The following is a 26286-nucleotide window of genomic DNA, read 5'->3' as shown; positions in this document are numbered from 1 at the left end:
GGGCCAAGAAGTGTGAAAGAAGGTGTTCACTTCTAGATATTGTCCCAGCCAAATAAATACCAAGCAGAAGCTCTGGAATTGGAGGGAGGAGACAGCCATGTGGGGAGGAAGCAGAAGGACCACATGATCTACCAGCGGCGGGGGGGGGGGGGGGTGGGGCTGGCCCCGCCCCGAAATGCTGGGTTCCATCCTGTCTGGCTGGGTGACCTCAGCGCACTGCCCCTGGCTGAACTGGAGAACAAAGATCCTCTCTGTCCCGCCTACTTGCTTCTGAACCATTTTGAACTCGGGGAGAAAAGACAGCAGTAATAGTAACAATTATCTGGCGGTTACAGCCATCAAACAGAAAACAGCTCCCCGCTAAGGGCAACTGGGGGCCACTTCTAGGAGCCGGAGCAGTCTATCCTCCTCTCGGGCTCCGGGGGTGCGGGAGGCCGAGGGAAGGACAGAGAACACCAGGGATTCTGCTTCAGATGCATTCATGTTCTTGGCTTCTCTAGGTGCATGGGAACCCTGAGAAGGCCTCCCCGCGCCCCCCCAGTTTCTTCCTCCGATCTGTGAATCCTGGCTTCTTCGTTTGTGACGTGATGATTCAGGGCAAAAGTGGACTTGTCAGAAACAGGAAGGGAAGATAAGATAAAAATAAAACAAAACAAAATAAAAAGTTAGCCAGACGTAACTTCTTCCCCCCGTCCCCCAACATTCACATCCTTAAAACAGAAATCCCACAGCAAAGCCCAGAATGGGGGGCCAGACTTCAGGCTCCAGGTCAAGGCTGGAGAGCAGTGGGGGAAGCGATTCAGCACCCTGCCCCTGCCCAGATGGAGGAGCAGAGTGCCAGGAGGCCCGGCCAGGACGCAGGGCTGTGGGTAGCGGGGCCTGCCTCAGCCTCAGCCCCGCACACGGTGCTCAGCCCCCATTCACCCCAGGAGCCAGAGAGCTGGGGAGCTGCAGTGTGATTGATGGGCCCCAGCTTGAACTGAAAGTCCAGATCCCAGGGAGACAGCTTAAGAGGTAGGAGGAGAGACACTTCTCACATGTGCAACAAAGTTAAAAATTAAACAAATAAAATTTGGTAGTTTACAAATAGAACTGTTACTTGTTACTCATGGTATTAATCTCCTATTTCAATTAAAAAATTTTTATTAAAAAAATTTTTTTTTTTTTTTTGGTAACGCCCGTGAAAGACGTTTGTTTCATGCCAACATTTCTGCAGAACTAATGTGGGTGGATTGTGACAGATATAATTTCTCCGTCCTACAGTTTCATCAACTTGAGTTCTGTTAAACTATACCCGCTGGGCTTAGCTCCTTTTAAAGTTTCCGCTTTGACAGGTAGATTTATTAGTCTTGAAATTTGTACAAATCAGATGTCACTCGTGGCAACTTGTCAAAATGTCAGTCTGGCAAGGCAGCATGAAAGGCTTTCTGGAGAGAGACAGACGCGAGGCAGGCTTTAAAGAACTCCAGCGCGAGCCGGAGGAAGGAATGGGAGGGCTTGCAGCCTCTTGATCCTGAGGGCTTTACTTTATTAAATATCTCAGGCTGTACAGGGGGAAGGGCCCTCGGATCCCGGGCCTCTGAGACATCGCGTCTGACAGCTCCCAAACGATGGCTCCTGTCCGTTACAGCCTCAAATTTCTGGCTTGTTATGCGCACTTAGTGGGGGAAGGCACGGGATGCTTGCATGGGGGGCGGGGGGGGGGGAGAGCAAATCCAGGTCTTTTAGTTTCAAAAACCGCTTGGGTGGGGCTGTGCAGTCAGATGGGCGTTCCAGGGTGGGCACCCTTGGCCAGAAGTATGGGGCGCCTCCTGGCTCACCAGTGCGAATTCTTCTAGTCCCCCTGGGGAGAGAAGGAAGCCCGACGGAGAGGGAAGCTCTCAGGTGCAGACCCGTGGAAACAGGTCTGGTCTTTCCTGGCAGAGCAGAGCTGGGGGAGGCAGCGGTCCCACACCAGTCCCAGGAGCCCAGGGCTCCCTTTCCCAGTCTGTGGGCTTCTCAAACTTCCCAGACTTCCCTGTCCGGGGTCAGTTAATCAGGGATCCTGCGATCTGGTAAGCTCCATAATTATCTTAGTTTGACATAGCAGGAAATGTTATTCATAGCCTAAAAATTATCTGAAATTTTTTCCCCTGGGGAAGGGGGGGCAGTGCTATAGAAAGAACCCAGCCAGGGTCCTGGATGCAGCTTTCTCCAAAGGCAGACTGGGGGGGTGCCCTGGTGGGGGCCGTGGGTGGTGTATTCAGGGCTCCCTCTCGGGGACGGGTGGGGCTAGTGCTTCTGCACTGGTGTGTGTGTGTGTGCGCGCATGCACGTGCACGCACACATGCTCCCTGTCTCTCTCACCGGATTATTGCACTGCTTGCTCATCTGTTTGTCTGTCTGTTCTGGAAAGTTGGAAGATACCAAACAAAGCTGTAGTTCTCTGTATTCCTGCCACCTTCCTCTCCCACTCCCCAAGGAGTTCTGGCAGGCTTCACAGTGCTGTCTTCCAAGAGGAGGGGCAAGGGCCCTGGGAGGTGGGGGCATGCTTCCATGGATATGTGCCCACACTCACCACCCTATAACAGGGTCTTCCCTCCTCCTGCCTCAGGTCGGGGTTGGGGGGCCACGAGGCTGGCCTCCTCGGTCGCCTTCCCAACTACCCCCACCCACTCTGGTCCATCTGTCTGCTTGCAAGATGTCTCCTGGGCATCAGGAGCAGGCACGATTTGCTTTGGGAAGTGTGAAGCATGCTCTCTTCGCCCCATCCATTCCTTCCTCTCCTTTTCATGGCTTTCCACGTGGAATGATTGAAGGCCTTTTTCTTCCTAAGTTCCCAGAAACTCCCGCTAAGATGCAAACACCTCCCTGAGGGGTGACACCCCCCCCTCCCTGGGGATTAGGTGGCACTGCTGAAAGCAAGGGAGTGTTCTGTGGAAAGGAAGCGTGGCCAGGATCAGGGGAGGAGAAGCATGGGGACCTGAAGGGACCTGCCTTACCTTGTTATATATATATATTTTTAAGGATTTTATTTATTTATTTGACAGAGAGAGACAGCAAGAGAGGGAACACGCAGGGGGAATGAGAGAGGGAGAAGCAGGCTTCCCGTCGAGCCGGGAGCCCGATGTGGGGCTCGATCCCAGGACCCTGGGATCATGACCTGAGCCACCCAGGCACCTCTACCTTGTTATATTTTTGAGAGTCCAACCTGCTTGATGCATCTTGGTCCTGTCCCCAGAGTGGGGAGCGGGGGAGATCCAGGGGGGCGGGGTGAGGGGGGGGCAGCCGGCGCTGTCCCAGTCCTTTCATCTGCCTTGCTCTCTGGGGAAGGGAAGGGACGTCCTCTTGGCCCCTCTGTCCCCCTACAGCACAAGTGCTGGTGTTTGTCAGTGGCTGAGTCCTTCTCGGCCCGCAGCAGGGAGTCTGAGGTGTCAGGTGGGGCAGCTTCCTTTCTGTGGCCCGGGAAGGTGTTCTGTTGGCATTCTTCCCGAGGAGGAAAAGAACCAAGCCCACTGTTTGGAGCCTGGCACCGTGAGGAACTCCACTGACCTTGCGAGTGAGTGAGATTATCCCAGGTGAAAAATCTCAGACATTAAGAGGCATGTTAATGATATTGGTCATGATGATATAATAATAGCGGTAATTATCCTAATAATCCCTTAGGATGTGTGCATGTCTTTCCAAGTACTCAGAGCACTTTCCCATTTGTGATCTCACATAACCTTAACCCACTTCTGGTAGAGAGACTGGGTGGAGCAGGCCATCATAGCTACACGGGGAAACTGAGGTACCCAGCTCATGCCTTCCACTCGGGTCTCTTACTTAGCTGCACAAATCCTGCAAAGAGGAATTTTCATTTTTGCTGTCGCCCGTCCTGTCCCTGAGAATGAAACACACACACACACACACATCTGTGGCTTCCAACCCCCAAATGTGCCATTAACTGAAAAGCACTGTGGCTTTGGGAGTTGAGAGACTTAATAGCCAGCTTCCACCCCTGCTCATTCCTCCTGTGCTGTGCATGGGGTTGCTCATCAAAAGGGAGCAGGGAGGAGGCAGATCTGAGGAGCACTTCACAGGGGAAGACTCTTTAGAAGAAATCACTCTGTGTCATAGTGCAGGGTGACTTACTTTCATGTGGCAAATGCATTCTGGCAGCTCCCTGCTCTCACACGCCATAGATCATTAAAGGAGGGGTGGGTCCGGGGAATTTTCCCAGCCCCTCCTCCGAGGACAGCTCTGCCAGTCACCGGGAGGCGCCCTGGGGTCACTTTCAAAGGGAGAGCATGGGGTCCTGAGAGGCTAAGCAGTAGAAAGCAGAGAACAAGCCGTGGGTGCTCACAGCTAGCTGGAGTCCTGTGATTCCATTTACTAAATGTGTCTCTGCTTAGTAATTTCAGGGCAGCCAGCAGGGAGAGAGAATGCGGAGTTGCGGGGAGGGGGGAGGCGACGGAGGGGGGAAGGCAAGCAAGAAGAAGAAGAAAAAAAACCCACCAGCCCGTCTGGCATCAGTTCAGAAAGCTCTCCAACTCACACATCTGGTTCTTATATTTCAAAGTTAATTAGTCATATTGAGGCTGTCTGAAGATAAATTTATCATCCAGAAAAAACACAAACAGTTTGAAAAATGAAAGGAAGTGAGGTGACATGGCTTGACGTTTAAATAAATCATTTTAACATGATTAAAAAACTTGTCCTGTCTGACACCTAGCACTTGGGTACTTTGTAAAGACTTTTTGACAAAGACAAGTCCCTGTTTGGTATACAAAAAACCCTTGCCATTAAATTACTCAGAATAATCTTTGGCCAATTACTTTTCTGAGTGACTACCGGGTAGGAAGGCCTGCAGCCGGGCCCGCTCTCTGGGGTGGCAGCCGGGAGCTTGGCGTGGTCAGTGATTATCCCAGTGGAAAACAACAACAACAACAAAACAACAACTCAGACGTTAAGCGGTTTGGGTAACTGGAGCGTTTTTCTGAGAGAGGAGCACGCATAAAGTGAATTCGTAATCTGGTTCTCTCTGGATGCCTTGAGTTTGAGCAGGAAATCCTTCCCCAGCCCAAAGAGGAAAGATCCTCTTCAGATGCCCGGGCAAATCCTTCCAAGAACCAGGTGTGTCCTGTTCTTTACACCTCCCGGGGCTTAGGGGACAGTTTGAACTCTGTGACGAATGAAATTAAGAAGCGGGGCTCTCTCTGGCCCAGCTAGAATGGGCAGTGGCCAGATGGGGGTGGTAGAAATGTAAATAATCGTGAGCGCGGATGTGTTGGTTTGTTCTTGGAGCAGATGGAAGTGAGCTGGAGTCCAACACTCTACGAACGCAGACGCACCACCTCCACTTGTCCCCCCGCCCCCACCCCCCCCCAGCCCTGCCAGTGCACCCTGTGTACTTTGTAAAGGTCACTGGTTCTTTTTCTTTGTCATGACCCACAGCCCTTCCCCGCCTGGCTCGGCAATGGGAACAGACACCAGAGCGGTGGTTGATCATCAAGGTGCTGGTGGCGTCTGTGGGTGTTTCTAGATGCAATGGAAGGAGGCGGCAGCTGCGGGGGGGAGGGGGTGTGCATTCCAGGGCTTTCTCCACCCCTGTCCAAGGTAAAATGGCTCTTGGGAGATTTCGATGTGCCTTCTGGTTTGCCCTTTGCTTGCATTCAGGACAGGAGCAATATAATCCAACATGAACGTTTTCTCCGATTAGCAATTTGGTCTCATCGGTTTTGTTAATGGGATAACAAGAGGTGCTGGTTATGGTGCAAAAGTCTCATCATGTTGGTAATTTTCACTGTAACATGTTAGCAATCTGTCACTATTTGTTTCCAGCAATACTGGCAAGAGTCTGCTTACATCAGGGGCTCTAATTCTCTCTCCACACCGCCAGACTGTTCCTCCTTTCTCTGGCTGGGGAGCTTCCCCTGCTTCGATCTGTCTCTGTCCATCTTGCTGGGCCTTTGTTTCTCCCTTCCTATGCTTCTCTCTCTGCCACCTGCCCAGCTCGGATAACTCAGTGCGGTGTTTGTGTGGGAGGGAAACACCGCCCTGCGCAGCCTGCCATGGCAGAGTCCTAGGGCCTGAAGCCCCACGCTGCCATTGCCCTCACCCTCTCACCGGTCAGGTGGAGAACCTGAGGCACAGACTGGAGCAATGACTTGCCCAAGGTAGCAGTCCCTTCATTAAAGTCTGCGCAAGGTCAGGCCTCAGGCTCTGGTTTGTGATTTCAAATCCACGGTGCCTTTTACTATGGGATGAACAGTGTCATGTGAAGAAATTGTCCAGTCTCAGAAACCAACTTTCCTGCATATGGGAAAAGTCATCCCAGGGAAGTTAATAAGGTTACAGGGAGGAGAGAGTCTCCTTCACCAGCTTAATGGGGCCTTTCCCAGCATCATGGGGCTGAGCCTTCAAACCAGGTGGTTGGCCGAGGTGAGTCATCCTACCAGCTGCAATGTCTCGGTCTCAGGGTCCCTGCTCTGGAATCAGGAAAGGGCATGCTCTCCTTAGTGAATCCTGGCCGGCAGTAGGGTGGATGCAGCTTTCGGCCCCAGCCTTGGTCACCAGCTGTTCAGGACAGAAGCTCTGGCCATAAATAGTCTTTTCTCTGCCAGGTGAGATGCTCCTGCCCGCCTCCGGGCCCTATTCCTCGGCTGAAGCTCCAAGAGACCTTCACCTTGCCCTTGTGCACTTGCTGGGGTGGCCAGGATTCATTCCTCCTGGAAGCGTTCAGTTCCACATGGTTCCACAGCTGGTGCCTTGCGGTGTGGAGGCCGAGAAAAGCCAGAAGCACCACCCTGTTGTGCCCAGATAACCAGATTTCCAGTCGGACGGACTGGAGTTCGAATCTTAGCTCTGCTACTTAGTGGCCGTGTGACCTTCCTAGATACAGCAACTGTTAGTCTCCGTTAGTTTCTCTACCAATCAAATGGGGATTCCTAATAGTTTGCTGGTAGGTTCGTAGTGGGGAGTAGAGAAAACGTATGCAAAGACCCAGAAGGCTCCAAGGCACATGGTAAGTCTGCCTCTTCCTCGCGATGTGGCCCACGTGGCGCAGATACCTGCCTTGGCCATCTTTTGAATTCATTCCTAGCTGCTGTCAAGCTCACAGTTCAGGGCAAGGACCAAGCACGTTGTTGTGGATGTGTCCATGAAAGGGTGCCGGGTTGCTGGAGAAGTGTTCCATTGCCAGGGTCAAGGAGACTTTCCAAGGCAAAGGGATTTGGAGCCTGAATAAAGCATCTGTGGAGGGAGCGGAGGGAGAGAACCGAGTGACCCCTGAGTCACTGGAGGTGTTGATGTTTAGGGGAAAGAATGAGTATTCAAGTTTCTGCCCTGGGGTGGGGGTGTGGGGCAAGGGATGGAAAGAGAAGTTTCAGCTCTGACTTGGTGCTGGGGAGAGCCACCAGGCTTCTCCACATTCTCTCTGTCAAAACCTTCCCACGAATTATCTAAAGCTTCCTTGATTGCTTCTAATGAAACCACCAGCTGACTTTGAAATCTCCGAACAGGCTCAACGTGCCTGATGAATAATAAACACTGTTCATGGGGGCGGCCACTTGGCCACAGGGGCGGGGGTCAGTGCACTCCCCAGAGAGGCGCCCCCAGAGAGCAGAGCCTGGGCTGGGGCCTGCGGGTGCTCTGGCTGTCTGTTCTGACCATGTGTTCTGACCGTCTGCGTGTCTGCTGCTTCCTCTGGAGGTGTGTGTGTGTGCGTGCATTCGCCTTTCCTGTGACTCAGGTCTCCTCTTGGGAAATGGAAGGGGAGGGGAGTCACAGCAGGAACAGTTTAAAAAGATGGGTAGGTCTGGTGCAGACCTGGAGACCTGCCATCCTCTGGCTGCGGGAGATAGGCCACGTTTTGACCCTCTTTGGGTCTTGATGTCTATCTGTAGCTCTTCACATGACCAGATCATGCTCCTTCGGAACGTCTGTGGGGAGGGTTCCCGGAGCACAGGGTCTAAAATACCTCTGTCATTTACTCTGCTTTTTGTTTTCTCTTAGCATGGATCAGAATGGTGCCTGTCTTGTTATTTGTGTCCTCTCTGGGGAGGGAAAGCCAGAAGGCGGCAGGGCCTTGGCCATCCTGTTCACCTGTCTTCTAGCGCTAGAACACCACCCTGCCGAGGCCACCAGGCTCAGGTACCTGTTGACTGAATGAGGGAACCTGCAAAGAGCAGCCATTAAGGACTTCCTCTACCTGCCTCCTAGGGTTTTTGGAAGAGTCAAATGACAGTAGCTGTGAAAATAATTTGAAAAAGCGAAGAGAAATATGCTAAGTGTAAGCCATTCACATTACTCTCCTGGGGTGGGGCAGGGGGGCGGCGGGGGGGGGGGGGGGGGGAAGGCAGAGGACATTCCTTTGCCAAAATCTCTCAGTAGCCCTGAGGGGAGCCTGGCAGAAACCGGACATCTTCCAAATTCGTCACTCCCACCTTCACAGGGGTCCTTCAAGCAGACCTCAGATCACAAAACAACTGAACGCAGATTTATTCCCATTCATTGAGTGCCCGTGGCCTTGCTGCTCTGGGTGCTAGGAGGCCGAGGAGCCCAAGAGCATAATTCAGCCTCTGCCTGCAGGCAACTCCCCATCTAGGGGGCAGGCCCGCCTTATAAACCAGTAAATTTCCATACTGGGACACGTGCAAGTTTAGGTACTCATGGTGCTGGAAGGAGTGATTAGTGTAATGTTCTCAGGTCCCAGCATCCTGGAGCGTCATCTTGAGAGGCAGGTGGCTCCCCAAGGCTTGAACCCCAGTTTCTCAGGAGCTGAACAAGACACCTGCCAGGGGTCACATCCTGCCACAAGGTGAGTTTACTCCGTTGTGGAGCCAAGTTTCAAAGCTGTGCTTTCTAGATTCTGTCCTGGGCACTCTCAGAGGCTCCTTTTTTTTAGAGCAGCCTCTGGTTGGGTTGGATTAGCAGAGACATTTAGGCGTTCTTCTTTGCACATTACCGGAGAAATTATATCCCTGTCATATTTGAACACTCTGAAATAGGAAAGAATTATTTTATTGGGTGTCCCCCCCCCCCCCTCCTAAATGTTTGAAGCTCACAAAATGTTTTCAAGCAATTTCTTGCCACTAGATTTGGTGAAACTTACTTCAAGTGTCTTTCCAGAATCTTTCATAGAAAAGTAATTGTGTAATTAGCTATAAATTAGTAAAAATTATGCTAATTACTTCCAGGTGTGACATATTTTGTGCTTAAAAACAAGTAAGAGAAAAAAAGGGGCTGTCACTGTGGCTCCCAAGTGAAGGTTGGCCCAGGCAGGCTTGACAGGCTGATGTGCGCATTTACCTAATATTATTTTTTTTAATTATGTAATTTTGCATAAGTACAAACAGACCCGAGAACAAAAGTACAACAGACAAAACTCAGGGGTGGTTCTTTGTGTGTGTGTGTGTGTGTGTGTATGTGTGCTTAATTAAAAGGAGCCTAAGCAGGGGCTTTTCCAGTACTTTTCATTTCATACTTGTAATGGGGGAACTGGAGGTGGTGGGATGGGGGATGTTGGTATCGGGAGAGATCTCTGGGATTTACAGGGTTACCGTAAGGCAGGAGAGGTCCATTGGTTCTCTGGGGGGTTTGCCCTCTCTTCACATCCCCTTCACCCTTTCAGTTCTCGATACTAAGGTAATGTGGACCATGGCTCAGAAATGGCCGCCATCCATGCTAACGGATGGTCTTCATTTGCGTGCATCTCTTTATGTGGCCCAAGGCTTTATGGTACTGGGTCTTTCTTGCATCTTTCTCCCCATAATCCTGTCAAGTATGTGGGACAGGTGTTGTGGCCTTCAGAGCGTACATGACCACTGAAGGAACACTTTCTCCTGGGATGGGGTAAAGAGAGAAAGAAAGAGAAGGTGGAGTGTCCTTCTTTTTGTTCCTTTCTCCTCCTCCTCCCAGTACTACTCTGCATCCACTAACAATGGTGGTAAAGTACAAACCAACCCATCAGTCCATTTGTCAATCAAACATATTGGGCTTTGTGGTAGGTGCTAGGCATCCTGAGACCAATATCACAGGAAAGCTCACTGGTGGAGAAGGTAGACATGGGGAAACAATTTGATGGAATATGAGCAATACTCTCACTATGGTGATGCTAGGTCTTGGGGTTTCAAGGATAGTGCCACTGTAAAATATTCTGTCTTTCCATAAAAACATTTGTGTGCATGAAACATTGTGTTCCCAGCTTTGGTTTGGAGGATGTGGTCCCCTGAGGTGTAATAGAGGGACATGGCAAGTGCCATAGCTGGATGAGGGTCTTTCTCATGGAGGACAGGCATGTTGGCCGGATATTTGAGGGCAGTGGAAATTTTTCAGGCAGAGGAGGAGGGGAAGAGAATCCTCCCAGTCAGTAGAGGTGACAGGTTGGGAAGGACTCTGAGGGATGACTGAGAACTCACCAGGATGTAATGGAGGGGGAGTTGCTGGTAAGGCACACGGCAGGGGTGAAGCACAGAGGCATTACACAGTGTGGTTTACTTGGGGAACTACCAGTAGTTTGGCGTCACTAGAGCATTAAGAGAGAGGAGAGGAGTAGGGACAGGGAGCAGGGTCAAAGGAGAGCCTCGTGGGCTGCACCAAGGAGGATGAACTTTGAAATAAAGGGAAACCACTGTAAAATTTAGGTATAGTTAGTGTGTGTGTGTGTGTGTGTGTAAGAGGGGTGGGGTGGGAATCAGCAGATCCAAAGTCTGATTTAATGTTTCTGTTTTTTTGACCTTCCCCCCAGAGAGCTGGTTCTTAGTCTCGAGAAGAGAAATGTTAGGTCTGATTGGTCAGCTGGGCTTGGAGGCAGAACACCCCCCCATCACCTCACAGGAAAGCAGGGAACCCCACTGCTCTGGAGGAGACCTCCTTGGCGGGGTGCCTGACAGAGCGGCTCCCTGGGATGGGCACCCTGTCGCCTCCGCTCACCACCGCAGGCCGTGGCCCACATCTCGAGCCTTCGCTGCTACCGGTTTAAGCCGATAGACTGTGAAGGGGCAGCTGATCTGGGAGCATCGCCACCAAACAACGGCACCAGCTTAAAGAGGAAAAGGAATAAAAAGTACCCGTTTGTTCCTTGCCCCCCTTGACATTCTCCACAACCTTCTTGTAAGTTTCTCTTTCCGATCTCCAGATTAAAAAAGAAAATTCATTGAAATATCTTTTTAAAACTGGAAAATAGAGAAATATTAGCCAAGCGTAGGAAGAACAAAATAAAACAAACCCCAATAACAACAACGAACCCAAACAAAAAGGCGCGGACCAGGAGGCAGGGAGGGAGCTGGGTCAGGTCCTAGGCTCCTTCCTCTTGTGGGATGTGTGTATGTCTCAGCTTGGCTCCAGGCTGCAGGTGTGGACGGGCACAGCACACACAGTGGGGCAGGTGCCTTGCTTGTGGGAGCCCAGCCTTGCAGTTGGATTCATCCTGCCTCTCTCCCCAGGTAGAACTAGGCGTCGGTTGATCCGCTGTCTCATCATCTGTAAGATCAAGTCCAGCCACGGTGGCTGGCATGCGAGCCCTCCCCAGCAGGTCCTGCCCTATGATCTGGTTATAGTTCCTGCTGCCCCCAACTGAGCCCCGCTCTCTGCTCTGATGGCCACTCACCTTGGTGTTCCCTGCAGACAAGGTACAGTGGTCACGTTGGAGCCTTTGCTGAAGCTGCTCCCTTTCCTGAAATACTGGCTTATCCTCATTCCTCCCCCACGCCCCCCCCCCCCCCCCCCCCCCGGGGGGACAGCTGACTTCCACTTCTTTTCGAGGCCCTTCCTGCAGGCTTTTCTTCCTTATGTGAGCTCCTAGGACCTTCATTTCCATGAAATAGTGTTGCTTGGCCATCTGCATGTGGCTTTTCTGGAGGGCAAGGGATTGGACCATGACTTAGGCCCCCCGCCTTTTTAATACCCTCAAGTTTTGCCTTTTAGACTTGGCTCATAGTGGGCACGTAGGCACTATTTATAGGAGAGAGGAATGATTTAGACTCCCTAAGCTTTTCCTTCTAGATTCCTTTTGTGAGCAGTTTGGTTAGTGTTGATCTCCAACGTTGGCTTGACTCTGGGTCTAGGAAAGCACCATGAGTGACTACGAAGGGTTCAGTGCTTACTGCCCAGAAAGAACATTTACTGGCACCCCAAAGCCCTGCTAACTCGCACAGTGAGCAACTCCCACGTTGGGGAGGTCACCTGCTTGACATGGAGTCTTGCCCTTGACCAGATGAGAGATCTTTATATACATGCTTTCCTGGCCGACATCACTTGTGGTAACTCCCAGAAAAGGGAATTTTAAAAGTCCACGCATTCTGAAAAGGCACGTGTCGGTGGGTCTTTGGAGATGTGGTCACGACCTGCTGCATAATTTGCCAGGCCAAGTGCGCATCGAAAATGGGGACCCTTTGTTCGAAAATTATGAAGACTTTCGAGATGGTGACAAGCAGAGCATGAGTCTAGACCCTGGTCATTCTGAGGGCGGGGGTGGGTTGGGGGGCAGTGGTTGGGGGTCTGTGCAGGGGGACTCTGCAGGGGGCTGTGTGCGTATGTGCTTTGCCGCGTGCGTAAGAATATTAAGTGTCTAGCATGTGCCCAGCACTATTTAAAACACCCCCGGGGGGTGTTTTTTTACAAATCAGTAGGGGATAGGGTTCTCCCTGGAGAGATATTTACAAAATTATGAACGAGACAAGAGATATGTTCACTGCCCATGTATCACTGTCAGATGAAGAAGGGGAGGCTCAGATGATTTGCCCAAAGTCACACAGCCACTCCGGGAGTTTCCGTACCCATGAAACGCTTAAAGAATGGTGCACTTGGTGTGGGACACTAGGAGCCATGGGAGGTCAGAGAAGCAGGGGCAGGTGGCCTTGCTCGTGGTCAGGGCCATGGACCGGTCCCGGCTGACTTGGAGAGGCGGAAGGGTTCAGGTTGGGGGGAAGAGCGGGAAGGGAGGGGGGAGGGGGCGCTCTGCAGTCAGTGAGGTGGCTCTGGCTTCATCAGGAGGGGGTGTGAGAGGTGGGGATCTCTCCCAGACACCTCCTCCTCCTTAGCGCTCACCTTTGCGCACTCTTTTCCTTCTAAATAAGATACCTGTTCCCCGTAGCCATCTCCTTCCCGATTCTAGTTCAGTTTGAAAGTGTTTTTCAAACTCTCTGGATCCCAGTCGACAGCAAAAACTGTATTTTCTGGTGTGGCCCAGTACACTTGTATGTGTATGTGTGTATGTGTGTGATTGTGTTTTTGTGTTTCCTTACCCATTAAGGTAAGTAAACAGACATCTGATGCAGTCTGATGTTTTCTTTTATACTCTATTATGTAATTAAAAATTCAGATAATGACACTCCAAATCGAGGCCTGCCCTGAATATGAAAAACTGCTTTACCTCCTCTCTGCTGTAGCCACTAGACAGGAAGAATTCTTTTGCACTCAAAGCCTGTGTGGAAGGAGGATGTATCTTCAGCTCTGTGAGCCTATAGAACTCTCTCTTTCTCTGAATGCCTAAAGCTCATCCTGTTGGCACCTGCCCTGGGATCTCAGCCCCTCCTAACAAGGGTTTAATTGTATTTTTATGCATTTGCGTATGAGGGAGTACAAATTCCTTGCAGAGAAAACACATGCCTGGGTTACCCAATAACACATAGAAGGTAGTAAGAGCTCATCGAGCCCATTTCCTAACCCCTCTGAGGCCCAGCCCTGTGCCTTTTCCAGAGCAGGCATTCAGTAAGAGTTTCTAGATTGAAGAATTGGTTGAGAAGCTCAGAAGCACTTGGGAATTTTCTGGCGAGTTGAACATAAGCTCAGCACTGCTGGTTTAAAAGGCCTCTTGGTGGGGCTGGCATTTGATTGTTTCCCAAGCAAGCTGTTGGAACCCCTTTCTTGGCTGTTCCTTGTCTGGTCACATTTCTCTGCTGACAGCCTTGCTTTCCAGCCTCAGGTACTTCTGGGACTTATATCCCGTTGCTTTTCCTGAGAGATGCTAACTGGGATGGTGGACGGTCTGACAAGACCCACAGACTTGGCTTTGCCTGCCCCCTGAGCCAGACAATGGAGAGCCCCCAACACCAGCTGCCCTCCTCCCACCCCCATAGTGTGGGGAGAACACTGGGCTCAGTGTCTGAAAACCTGGCTTCACGAGTCCCCTTCCCCAGATGAGTGACTTTGGGGAAATGGCTTAGCCTCTTAGAACTTCATTTCTCGGGACACCTGGGTGGCTCAGTCGTTAAGTGTCTGCCTTCGGCTCAGGTCATGGTCCCAGGGTTCTGGGATCGAGCCCCACATCGGGCTCCCTGCTCGGCGGGAAGCCTGCTTCTCCCTCTCCCACTCCCCCTGCTGGTGTTCCCTCTCTCGCTGTGTCTCTCTCTGTCAAATAAATAAATAGAATCTTAAAAAAAAAAAAAAAGAACTTCATTTCTCTTCATTTGACACCTCTTGGGCTTACTGAGATGATTACGTTAACAAACACGTAGAAACTTTAACTGTATGGCAGCTTAATAATACCTACATTTGTAACGTGCATCTACCTGTCTTTTAACAACTGCGTGAATGGTTTTACGACCAACCTCAACTTAGCGAGGAACTGAGGTTTGGTTGTCCCAGATTACTTAGCTAATAAGCGGTGGAGTTAGAATCCAACTCTGTTTTCTTTTTCTAAAGTCTATATTCTCGTTATTATCATCATTATTTAATGTAATTCTATCAGCCTATTAAGTTAATTATTATTTTCTCCAGCCCAGGGGGGCCTTTAAGAGAGAGCATTTCTGTTGACGTGGGGAGGGTTGGCTCATGGCGGGCCTGGGAAGCAGTGGTAGGAAAATGAGTGAGAAGAAAGGAAGGGAGAGGGCATGAGTGAAGGGCTAAGTTTAGGAATCACGTGAGGCTGGTCGTGGAGGGATTCCTGGGTCGCTTCTCTGCTGTTTCAGCTCCTCGGGTCTCTGGGCAGTCATCAGACACACCATCAGTGATTTTAATCAACAAACCAATGAACCGATATTTACTTGGGGATTTGGAGGCTGACGCAGAAGACTCCTCATTGGAGGCCCCTTGGCACCAGGGTCATTTTCCATGGCCACACAATCCCAGATCGCCAGCTCCAGAGTTTGGAACTGAGGGGGGTGATGGTCTTTGGAGAGTTTGTGGGCACTTGGTGGTTTTCACCGCTGTGTCCTGTCCCTGCAGAGGGGAGAGGGTGGTGTCAATGTTGGGGTGGGACCATCCTCTCTGGTGACTCAGCCTCCCCAGTGGAAGGTATACCAGTCAAGGGGGACTTCACTTCCTTTTGTCCGTGTCCAATCTGGTCTTTTAAAAGGGCAATGGCATTCTTTTCTCCAGTGAGCCCTCCCGGCGATTCCAAGTAGTGGGTTCCAGCACTACCCCTGTTTTATAGGTGACGAAAGTTGGGTTTTGAGAGCACCCATGACCCGCCCAACGTCAGGTAGCCAGGTTTGGATCGAGGTCTTTGATGTCAGAGCCTACCATGATCTTTCTCCTTTCCTTCCGGCGCCTGAGCTCTTGAATCAAGGACTGGCTAAGATGAACACGAATGACCCAAGCAGTCACGGATTGCCATGGACACAGGACCTCCAATTCAAATTCTGAGACTCTCGCCTCCTGGGGGACAGGTCTCTGCTGAAGATTTTGGTTTCCCATTCTCAGTTGCTTCCTCTGGAGGATTGCTTTCCAGCAGGTATTAACACAGTGATCTGCATAACTATTAATAAAACCTTTAATACGGGGTCTATCAAAGCAGACCAAATAATTTAGAAGGTCCCAATTTCCCACCCCCTCTTAGTGGTAGCTATTGTTAGTAGTTCCGTATGTGGCTTCCAGACATTTTAAGCATGGATATGTTGTATCTGTATGTGTGTGTTATATATAAAATGCTTTTAAGCATAAGCAGGATCCTACTCTGCATACAATACGGCAACCGGCTTTTTCACTGAAGAACGTTTTATGGACACACATTCATGTTAGTACCCACAGTCCTACCTCATCCTTTTTAGTGCATGCATAGTATTACTATTTCATTTTATGGATGAACCAGTTTATTTAACCTATTATCTATTGATGGACACTTAGGTTGATTCCAGCTTTTTTCTACTACAAATAGTGCTTCACTGAGCATCCTCATATAGTTGGATAAATTCATATAAATGAAATTTCTGGCATGCAGGATTTGTGCATTTAAGATTTTGATCGATACTGCCACATTGCTCTCCAAAGAGGTTGTCCCCATTTACAACATCAATCTAAACATTGTTTTTTGCATGTGTTCAGTAAATGCTGTGGAAATTGGTCCTGGCAGTTTATTCAATTATTGTTGTGATTCAACTATCCACTCTACTCAGGGGTGATTCCATCACATTCTGGGTGTGTGATTTAAATCCTATCTCTGCCCTTACTGGCTGGAGGATTGTGGGAAGTTTGCTTGACTTTTCTGAGCCATGATTTCCTCGTGGAGATAACAATACCTCTCTTGAAGAATAGATTGAGGGACGTTGTGAATATTTGTCAAGCCTCTTGCCCAGGGTCTGACACAGAGTAGGTGCTCAATCAATGCATCCTATCTTTATCCCCCTTTATACAAGGGCGGTCAGCTCCTGCCATCTGGCCCTGAGGAGAGAGGATCACACAGTTTGCCAAAGGACTCAGAGGGGTCACCAAAGCACTGGTTGTTAAGGTCTCTCTAAATTTGTAGTGGCAGAGTAAAAACTCCTAACTTAGTAGACGGTAAGTCCCTTTAGGGCAATGACTTTGTTTTCTTCTTTGTGCTGTTAGAGTGCTGAGCTGGTGTCTGGGACGTGGCAGGTACAGTTGGCTATCCAGGGTGAAAGGTGAGCCAGAGTTTTGACCAGGGACCATGAGTATCAGGAGACCCAGTGGAGGCAGAATGTCCCTTTTAGAATCCACATCCACTAGGAGACATAACTTACGCTTCTTGCTTTTTCCCATTTAGAGAATTTCAGAAAGAAGCCTCAATGGAAGTTGGGGGAAGCGACAAAACCCCAAACCAGCCTAGGCCCAGAAATCCCCTTTGAGAAACTGCCTCTGGGACTTGCTTGTGAAGTGGGAGGCAGGGTCCGATGCTGTCTGGGAAGCCATATGGGTAATTTATAGGTGGGGTGCAGTGGGGGGCTTGTTGACTCTGAGTAGCATCCTGGCCGCTCTGGGTATGGTATCTGGAGCCCCCTGTCTCCCACTGGGCTGGTGCTCTGCAGCCGCTGCCTTACTCTCCCGGGGACTTTCCACCTACTCTTCTGGTCTTTTCTCACTCTATTTTTGGAAAGGGCCTTGTCCTTCTTTCCCCCATCAGTCACCCTCCCCACACCACCTGCCCGCTCCAGAGGCATCTGGTGTCAAGAACTCTATCTGAAAGGCTCGATCCCTGGGTCTAGGTCTGTCAGCCACAGCTCAGCACTGGCCAGGGGCACACATGGGGACAGGGAGGAAGCAGGGCCCTGCCCTGGGGCATGGGAGTAAGTTCAGGACAGGCGCCCGGTGACCAGGAGTTAGAATCTGGGTTTGACCACCAACTTCTCACTGTATCACATCTCTCTGTGCCCCAGACTTCCCTTCTGTTAAATGCAGTTATACCTGCCCTTGGCTCATCATGAGCCAGCTCCAAGGACAGCTCAGTTGCCTGATACCAAAGCAAGAGAAATCACAGAGGAAATTCCTCTGTGAGTAATTCAAGAAGGTGGTGTTGCGTTCATGTCTCATGAGTCCTTCGGGAAGGAAATGTGCCAAACTAATAATATTCCACGCAGAAGTTGGAGCCTCCCGCCTGCCTGTACCTAGTTTATTCACGGAAGGCTAAGTCTAAATTCCTTCTCTGCCTTTACTAGCTGTATGACATTGAACAAGTTACTTAACCTCTCTGGGTCAGAGTTGCTTCATATATAAAATGGACATTAGCACCTCATTAGGTTGTGACAAGATTCGATATTATTATTAACTTTGGCTGCACATGCAAATCCCATTTCAAGACAGATAGGTAATACTTGGCCTTTAGTCAGGTAGGCTGTAGACTATGCCATCTGCTTTAGTATGCTGTTGACTCTATGCAAGCCCCTTCCCTGCTTCCAGTGGGGAAGCTTCAGGAAAGGAAAAGTCTCTTTGGATGGTAGTTGGGTTTTTCCAAACTATATTCCATCTATTCCTGTCCATTGCATTCCATTCTATGGCATCAATACCATTCAATAGGCTTTCATTGAGACACAGTAGACTGAGTCAGGAAATCCGATGACTTTCATTCACTCAGCCTGAATCCTAGAGCCAGAAATGGGGACAGAAAAAGCAAATCAGAATCAAGGCTGTGCTGTAGAGCTTCTGAAGAAAAGAGTAATGACCTCTGAGCTCTGGCTTCTAACTTAGCCCCTGTCTGGGCATGGACCAAAGGCATGGGTCCAGAGTTGAAAGAGAAGCCTGGTCTCCAAGCAACCTGTTCATGTTGGTTTGGCTTTGAGATGAAAGTGAGGAATGGCAGCTGGGCCTTGGACATTTGAGAGAGATGAGGTTAATTGTTCCCTTCTTCAACTTGGCCTGGGTCCTCTTATCCCCACTGCAACTCCCTTACAAAAAAAGATCTAAGCTTATACACATGTTACACACACACTCACACACACACACACACAGAGGAATCCAGAGAAAAACAAATGAGCAAGTTTGCTACCCAGGTCCTATCTGTAGGTCTGTCGTGATGGAGTGAAGACGCCTGTGGCTTGACTGTTGGTGTTAGCACTATCAAGTGTTGATTGAGTTTTGGTCCCAGTAGTAAGAAGCATTTGTAAAATTCAAATACAGAATTTCAAACCCTTGAGCACTTCCTGAGAGTCTCAATGGCTTTAATAAGGGAAGGGCATCTCTTTGATGGCAAATGATTATCCTTCACAGTGCAAGCACAAATTGGATCATAATTAATGATTTTGATATATGTTCTTCCTTGTTGTGGATGGGAGCTGGAGTTTAGTTTCTATTTATCTACATCTCCATAACTTTATATTCCCCTCTACAAGGAGGGGGGAGGATGTTGCCACATGCAAATGAGAGGTTATGTATTTGTAAGTACTTCTGTAGCTTAGCGACCAGTTTGGAGCAGCTCCTCTCTCTCTGTCTCCTTCTCTTCCTTCCTTCCTCCCTCCCCACTTCTAAGTACCATTTTGCAAATTCTGAACTGTACGCTGGCTTCCTAGAGCTGCTTAAATTGCTCTAAATGCCAGAGGTCCTCATACAGGGTGGAGAGAAGGAACACATTGCTTGTGTTGGTCCAAATGTGCTTTAACCATTCTTTACTCTTGATCTCTCCTTTCAGTGTCTTTCTTGTCTCCTTCTTTCCTTATGGGGCTGTCCACTGCAGTGGTGGTCGTTGAGCTGATGCTGAAAGCCATCACTGTGAATGTACACTGGATCTTCCCAGCGCTGAAGGAGCCAGAAGCGCCACCGGATACCTTGACTTCCGTCCCTCCTTCCTTCAGCAAACATATGCTGATTGGGTGTTCACCGAGGCCAGGCATACCCTCAACACCAGGAATACGGAGACCAGTAAGATACAGTTCTGGCCCTTTGGGAGTTTCTGCACTTGGCCTCACTTATTCTTTATCCTTAACGCATCCTTGGCTGGTGTGGACAGCCTTCTCTTCTCTCCACCTCACGCTGACTTTGAGGCGTCCCAAATGATTTGCTCATTTCATGGGCACACGTGCCCCTACCCTGCCTTCTTTGGCTAGAGCCAAAGCCGTGAATCTGTGCCAGGGAGAGTAGATTTCTTTCTAGGCAGATTGCTATGGATTGAATGTTTATATCCCCTCAAAATTCCTATGTTGAAATCCTAATCACCAAGATGATGGTGTTAGGATGTGATTGGGACATGAGAGCAGAGCCCTCATCATGGGGATTAGTGCCCTTGTAAAAGGGACCCTTTCCACCTGTAAGGACACAGAGAGAAGTAGGGGTCTGTCCATGAACCAAGAAGCAAGCCCTTACCATACACTGAGTCTGCCAGCACCTTGATTTTGGACTTTCCAGACTCTGAAATTGTGAGAAATGTTTCTGTTGTTCAAAACTACCCAGTGTACAGTGCTCTGTTATAGCAGCCTGAAAGGACCAAGCCACAAATGTAAAGAGAAGATAAAGGGCAGATACCGTTTCTGAGGGGAGCAAGTCAACAGTGCCTGCATCTGAGGATTGATTTCAGGGGGCCCAGGAGAGGCAGGGCTACCACACTGCTCCACTCCAGGAACACAATTCATGTCGTTGTCTGTGTGGAGGGCAGCCTCGGTTTAGGAAGAGCATGCATGGGCGGATTTTCTGCAAAGCCAGCCCCACTCAGCTATTCAGGCAGGCATGGAGTCAGCCTCAGAGGGGTGGGGCGTTCCCTGGGAAAACTGGCCAGAGTAAGGCTTCTAACTCAGATCACTGACTAGGTAGCGGTTATGAAGGTCCACTCAGTGACTGGGGGCTTGGGCTTTAGCAGCCTGGCGCCTGTGTCTGCAGGGAGGCCAAGCCTGCAGGAGGAGGTCAAGGGCTTTCTTGGTGGGACCTGGAGCCAGACATCTCATTATAATGGATCACTGTGCCAGGAAATTGTGAGGCACTCCTAGATCTCAGCCTAGTGCCCTTTCGAAAGAGGCAAGGCCGAGGAGGTGGCCAGTGTGTGGTTAGTTGGGCCAGGGGATTTAACGGGGCCTTGACTCAGGCTGCTCCAATATCTCCATCAGAGCAGTCCTCTGTTGCCCATTTCCTAGGATTCCCAAAGGACCCACTCTCGGTCGTCTCCTGGCCACTGGGGAGGGGAGGTCCCTCTGCTACCCGTCTCTCCGGGAGGCCGGGATTGGCTGGTCCCAGCCCAGTCCCCGCGCTCTCCTCTGCACGCTCTGTTCTCCCCGCATGGGGCGTGTGACAGGTTGGGGAGGAAGGCTCCGGCGGGGGCGGGATGGCGGGGCGTGGGGCCTGTCTAGTGGTTGTGACGGGCTGGCCACCTGCCCGCCCGCCGGGCTGCTGCTGACTGGGGAGGCGCGGAGGGTGGTGGCGGGGCTGCGGCTCGGGGGGCTTGGGCTCCGGGGGCCACCACGCGCACCGCAGCCACGGGGAGGGCCTGTCACCCGCCTGCGACAGCGGGGCCCCACCGCGGGCTTCGTGGTGGCACTTTCTCTTTTAATTTTTTCCCCCCAGGAAAGGAAGGGCGGAAGAAAGCAGGCTGTAATTGGGCTTTGGAAGGTTTTTGCTTGTCAGAGGAGGTGTAAGGCTTGAGAAGCAGCCATTAGCATAAGTGTGTTTCACAGGGGGAGGAAGGGGGCTGCGGTGCTTTCCCAGGGCACCCCCCCCCCCGCCCCCGGCCAGGGGACAGCTCCCGGCATGGAGTGTGTGGGTGCAGCCCCAGGCCCAGGCAGCTGCCTCCTCAGGCGGGGTGGGGCCACTCAGGCCCCCGCGGATGCTCCCCTGCCCAGATGGAAGATTCTAGAAGAAAGCAGGAGGGATGAGAGGAGACAGTGTGCACTGAAGCTGGGTTAGACGCATCTTCCTCACTCCCCTTCCCCCCCCCCCCCACTCACTCAAGACTTTCAGGGCCCAAGGGGACTCTGGCTCATCTATCATAGCTTTCTCCTGGGCAACTGGGTGGGAGAAGGGGGGGGAAGCGGGGGAAGGGGAGGACTTGCCAAGGGTCACACCTGTAGTTAGAGGCAGGGTTAACTGCACCTCAGATCTTAATCTTGGGCTTAGAATGATGGTGGGGATTCTGAGAGTGCCTTTTTACTCTCTTTCCCAGACAATGCCATTTCAGCCCATGGATGTCACTAAAATCACATACTTAGGGATTTATTCATTTGGATTCAAGCTAAGCTCACAATTATACAGCAAATTCTCTTGGTAGAGCTAATACATTAAGCTCTGTCAGTAATTTCTACCTTAGTAAAAATGATAAGGGAGATAAGGTACTGGCCACCTGGGGGCTAGTGTGTGTGTGCATCTGGGGGCTGTTTGGAGGAGGGAGAGACTGACAAGAGGGAACATGAGTCTGGGGACACATCACCTGGGGGCCAGGAGAGCTGGAGGGGGAGTCTGAGGCCCCTTCAACTAATTGCACCTACTTCAGAATTTGGCTCCATCCAGGCTTCCACTTCTGCGCTGGCCCCCTCCCACTCTGTGGGCAGGTCAGGAGTCCCCCATGGCCACGTCCCTCGTGCAGCTGCCGTTCTCCTGGAGTCCGTGTGACAGAATGGGACCTGTGGGGAAGACAGCCACGTCAGCACCCAGCCCCGTTTTGCACTCCGGCAGCTAATTAAAGCCAGGAAGGTAATTTATTGCTGAGGGAGAATGTGCGGGAGGTTTGGCTTAGTTGAAATGGCCCCCAAAGAGTTATGGAAAGCTAAAGTGGGTTTTCAGAAGCAAAAGTTAATTGCTCTTCACTTAGCATTTCGGTGTCATGTGGCTCTGAGTTACACACTTGCTGAGTGGAAGCCTTTACCCAGAGGTGGGGACCGAGGGGAACGTGCTGGAGCCAGGGATTCCAGGGGCATCAGAAATGCCACCCCTCTCCCCACAAGGGATGTGGCTTTGCCTGCTCCAGGAACCAGCCCCAGGTGAGGGCGGGACTAGAAGGCATTTATCTCCATGGAAGAGGGTTCCTGCGTGGGAGAAAGAACATTGCTCTGGAAACAGGAGCCTCGGAGAGGGGACCCCCAGCTCTGTCCTGACAGCTCTGTGGCTTGGCTGAGTTCTTTCCCGTCTCTGGATCTCACTGTTCCCCTCTGTTTAATGATCACTAAGGCACATCTTCACTCTTGGTGTCTGATCATTTCCTTGATGCTATGGGTTCTTGTCCTTGGGTCTCCTCATGGATGCTATTCATGCTGTGTGACCCATTTGGTAGAGGGAAGACTGAGGTATAGGATATCCCAACAGAAGGTACTGGAGGATGTGGGAATAACTTGACTTTCAGCTGAAAACTGAGAGATCTGCCACCTAGAAATAGGAGATTCTAGGGCACTAAAGTGTTTCTTAGATTTATGGATAATGGCATTTGGGAAGGGGGGTTAAAAGGCATGGATTTGGGGGCACTTCAGGAAGAAAGGGTGAAAGATTCTTTCAGCGAGAAAGGGGCCAAACAGAAATGGTACAAAGCTGCTTTGCATAGAGACTTATCTGTATTTAAATGTAGTAATTATCCTGACTACAGATATGCCTAGTATTAGGTACTAAATATTTAAAATGATTTCTACTGTTTATGTTTAAGGAGCTGACTTGAGGGGCTCCCACGTGACCTTCCTAGCTACATTCAGCAGGGGAAGGGCACTGCGCAATGGTGGGGGGGGGTGGGGGTGCTGCACTTAAGTGTTCAGTCCGAGGTGGTTTATGGCGAGTAATGAATTCTAGAGATAGAGGGGCCATAGCTCAGGTGGGTGTTGCATTCTCAAGCCGGTGGGCATGGTGAGTCCAGTAAAGTCAGAATTAGTTCTGAAAGTCCTTCTATTGTGGGGATCCTGAAAACTCAAAAGTGAAGAACACTTCTCCTTCTTCTTCTCCTTCTCCTCCTCCCCTCTTCCTTCTTCCTCTTCCTCCTCCTCCTTCTTCTCTTCCCCTCTTCCTCCTCCTTCATCTCTTCCTCCTCCTTCTTCTCTCCCCCTCCTCCTTTTCCTTTTCCTTCTCCTTCCTATTGGTCATCCTAGGTAGAGGGTCTAGTTTGAATGGAGATGGTGAGTGTGATAGAGTATATATCCTGCTGACACTGTATGTACCGAACATGTGTAGTTCACTGCTCACTCTGTTGTCCCAATAAAGCCAGGCAGGAAGGTCTTAGACCAAAGTGTCTACACTTCAATACGAGCTCATTGAGAATTTTTTTGAATAAATGAGTGAATAAAAGTTCTTTAAAAATTCTTGTAGTCGTGCTATCACTCTGTATCATGGATAATGGAATTATATAGTTACATGCTTTGTGGATGTGGTTGAATGGTGGTACCTGCGGTTCAAGAACTATACTGAAAATAATTAAAGCTCCCCGGAGACAAGATGTGACAACCCAACAGGAATGCTTTAGCATCTCACGCATATAATATTAGGTCTCAGGAAAAAATCACAGCCATGTTTATCTGAGAATGTTGGAAATGAGATCGGATTCCCTTTGCACAAGCCATCTACATGGCAATTTGTAGTGAATCTAAACATTATTGACCATTCTTTTTGAAAGCTTCCTTCTCTTATTAAAAAATGTTTCTGACTCCAGGACTGTTTGACCCAACAGTCCCCATTTACCTCAAGGATGGGCCAGACAGCTCAGAATGAGGCCCGAATCCCAGCGAAGCTCAGAATGGCCTGAACATCAGCCAAGGATGGCACTTAGGTCATGTTCTAATCTGCAAACCCACACTCCCTGGGAGTGCGTTGCTTAGCCAAGGGCTAAAGTACCACTCTGGCAGAGGCCTGAATAAATGGAGATGAAGTGGCCTTGGATTTTGTTGACATGTTTTTAGACCAGAGACTGCATTTAGGACAGTGCCAAGTGCTAAGGAAGCACAACGCATCACCCATTCACATATCATGCCGAATTATTGTGAGTGTGAGCAGCATTTGCAAAATGCAGACACCTTTCACTTTGCCTAGTTGGAGGGTAGAAGTGATCTCTGTGGTGATTAGGTCCAAAAGCTATTCTTCTGTTTGAAACGAGAAGCTGGTGTGGCCCACGATTCCCTGTGTCTCCTGCGCCTTGATAGACCCAGGCACGCTGGATTTACCATTAAGTGGAGGTGGGGTATAGAATAAGGTGGCTGGGTCCCCACTGGCAGGAAGAGGGGTGGTAGAGTCTGCATTGTGGATGCCTTTGAAAAGAGTTTGGTTTCTGTGAAGAGGAGCTGGAGAGGGAATGGCCTCATTTTCTTTGGGATGCAAGTTCCAATATCTTGTTGGGATGAGGCATGAATGGAAGTGAGAAGCATTATTTAGGTGAAGGGAGCAGTAAAGAGGGACGAGAAGGGAGCTGCTGATCATTGTGCCTTGTTAGGTAGAGAAAGTCTGGCAGAGGGTCAGAGAAACCCTAGAAATTACCAAATTAGCCTCTGGAAGTCATGGATTTTATTCTTCTGCAACATGGAGGTTTGGGTTCCATCATCCTAAATGACGCAAGACTCTTCTGTCCTTAAGACCTCTGGGGAAAAAGTTCTTGAACCACATGTGTATAGACTATGTCCAGACTCAAGAGCTTTTAAAACTTCATCCTGCAGATGACTAAATGGAATCCCGTGGCTAGAGAGTGGACTGGCCAGGAGGGGACCCAGCTCAGAATGGAGTTTCTTCAACCTTTTAGCCCAAGTAAAGGCTGAGGGGGATGGACAAGACCCCCAGGTATGTCATGGCCTGAAACATCTCCCAACAAGTGTTACATGTTTGAATTGTAGTGTTTAATGTTAAAAAATCATCAACATTTTGTATGTTCAGTCACAATACACTTGTGTTTTAATATAAAAACATAAAGGAACATGCGTGTTTCCTAGTTATTTCAATTAAAGGCAGAAACACTTTTGAATCCAGTATTTGGAGCTCTGAATTAGAAGGGCAGGGGGTAGCGCCTATCACTGCCAGTGGACAGATCATTTTTGCTTTCTGAGAACTGATAAAAATGGTGCAGTTTTTCACGAATTTTCAAGGTCAATCAGAGTGGTAGCTAAGTTGAGATGTCCTGAAAACTCTCTCTCTCTCTCACTGAGAATACCTGGAGATGGCACATTCACGGTGTACCAGTGCCTGGTTGGGAATCCTCAGGCTTGCCTGTCATGGTTCGGCCTCCTCTGTGCACAGGAAAGTGCCCTGTGTTCACCCCAGGACGAACCAGGGTGACCAACCCACAGCTGCGCAAACGCAAGAGCACGACGGGCCCCTGTACAAAGAGCTCAGCATTACTCCATATGGTCCCCTTGTCCAGCCTTTTCAGTGGCACATCCCATCTCTCAAGGAAAATCGTGGTGGTGAATTTCATCCTGCAACCAGTCTCAGTCCTTGATTGCCCTTGCAGCCTGCTTCATCATGCTGTTTATGGAGATGTTTCCAAGAATTAAGATGCTTCAGCAAATTCTAAAATGCTGTGGATGATTGTTTGTTTGTCTTCTGATGATGCTCTTGGTTAGGGGGCTTCCAACATTCCAGCCTAGAAACAGCATTTGAATAGCCATGTCTCTACTATCATTTCCTGGACAGAACTGAAGAATGACATGCTGGGGATCCACTTGCCCTAACTTTTTGTCCAGTTCCTCATTGTCCCATTCTCCTTGGATTTTGGTTTCTGTTTAATATGTCTCTTCCTAGCCCTGCTGTTTCACCTAGGTTTTAATCTCCCCACCCCTACTTCCC

Source organism: Neomonachus schauinslandi, chromosome 2, assembly GCF_002201575.2.
Source record: "Neomonachus schauinslandi chromosome 2, ASM220157v2, whole genome shotgun sequence".
Taxonomy (NCBI): Eukaryota; Metazoa; Chordata; class Mammalia; order Carnivora; family Phocidae; genus Neomonachus; species Neomonachus schauinslandi.
The sequence above is the reverse complement of the archived record's forward strand: the minus strand, read 5'-3'. Positions refer to the sequence as shown.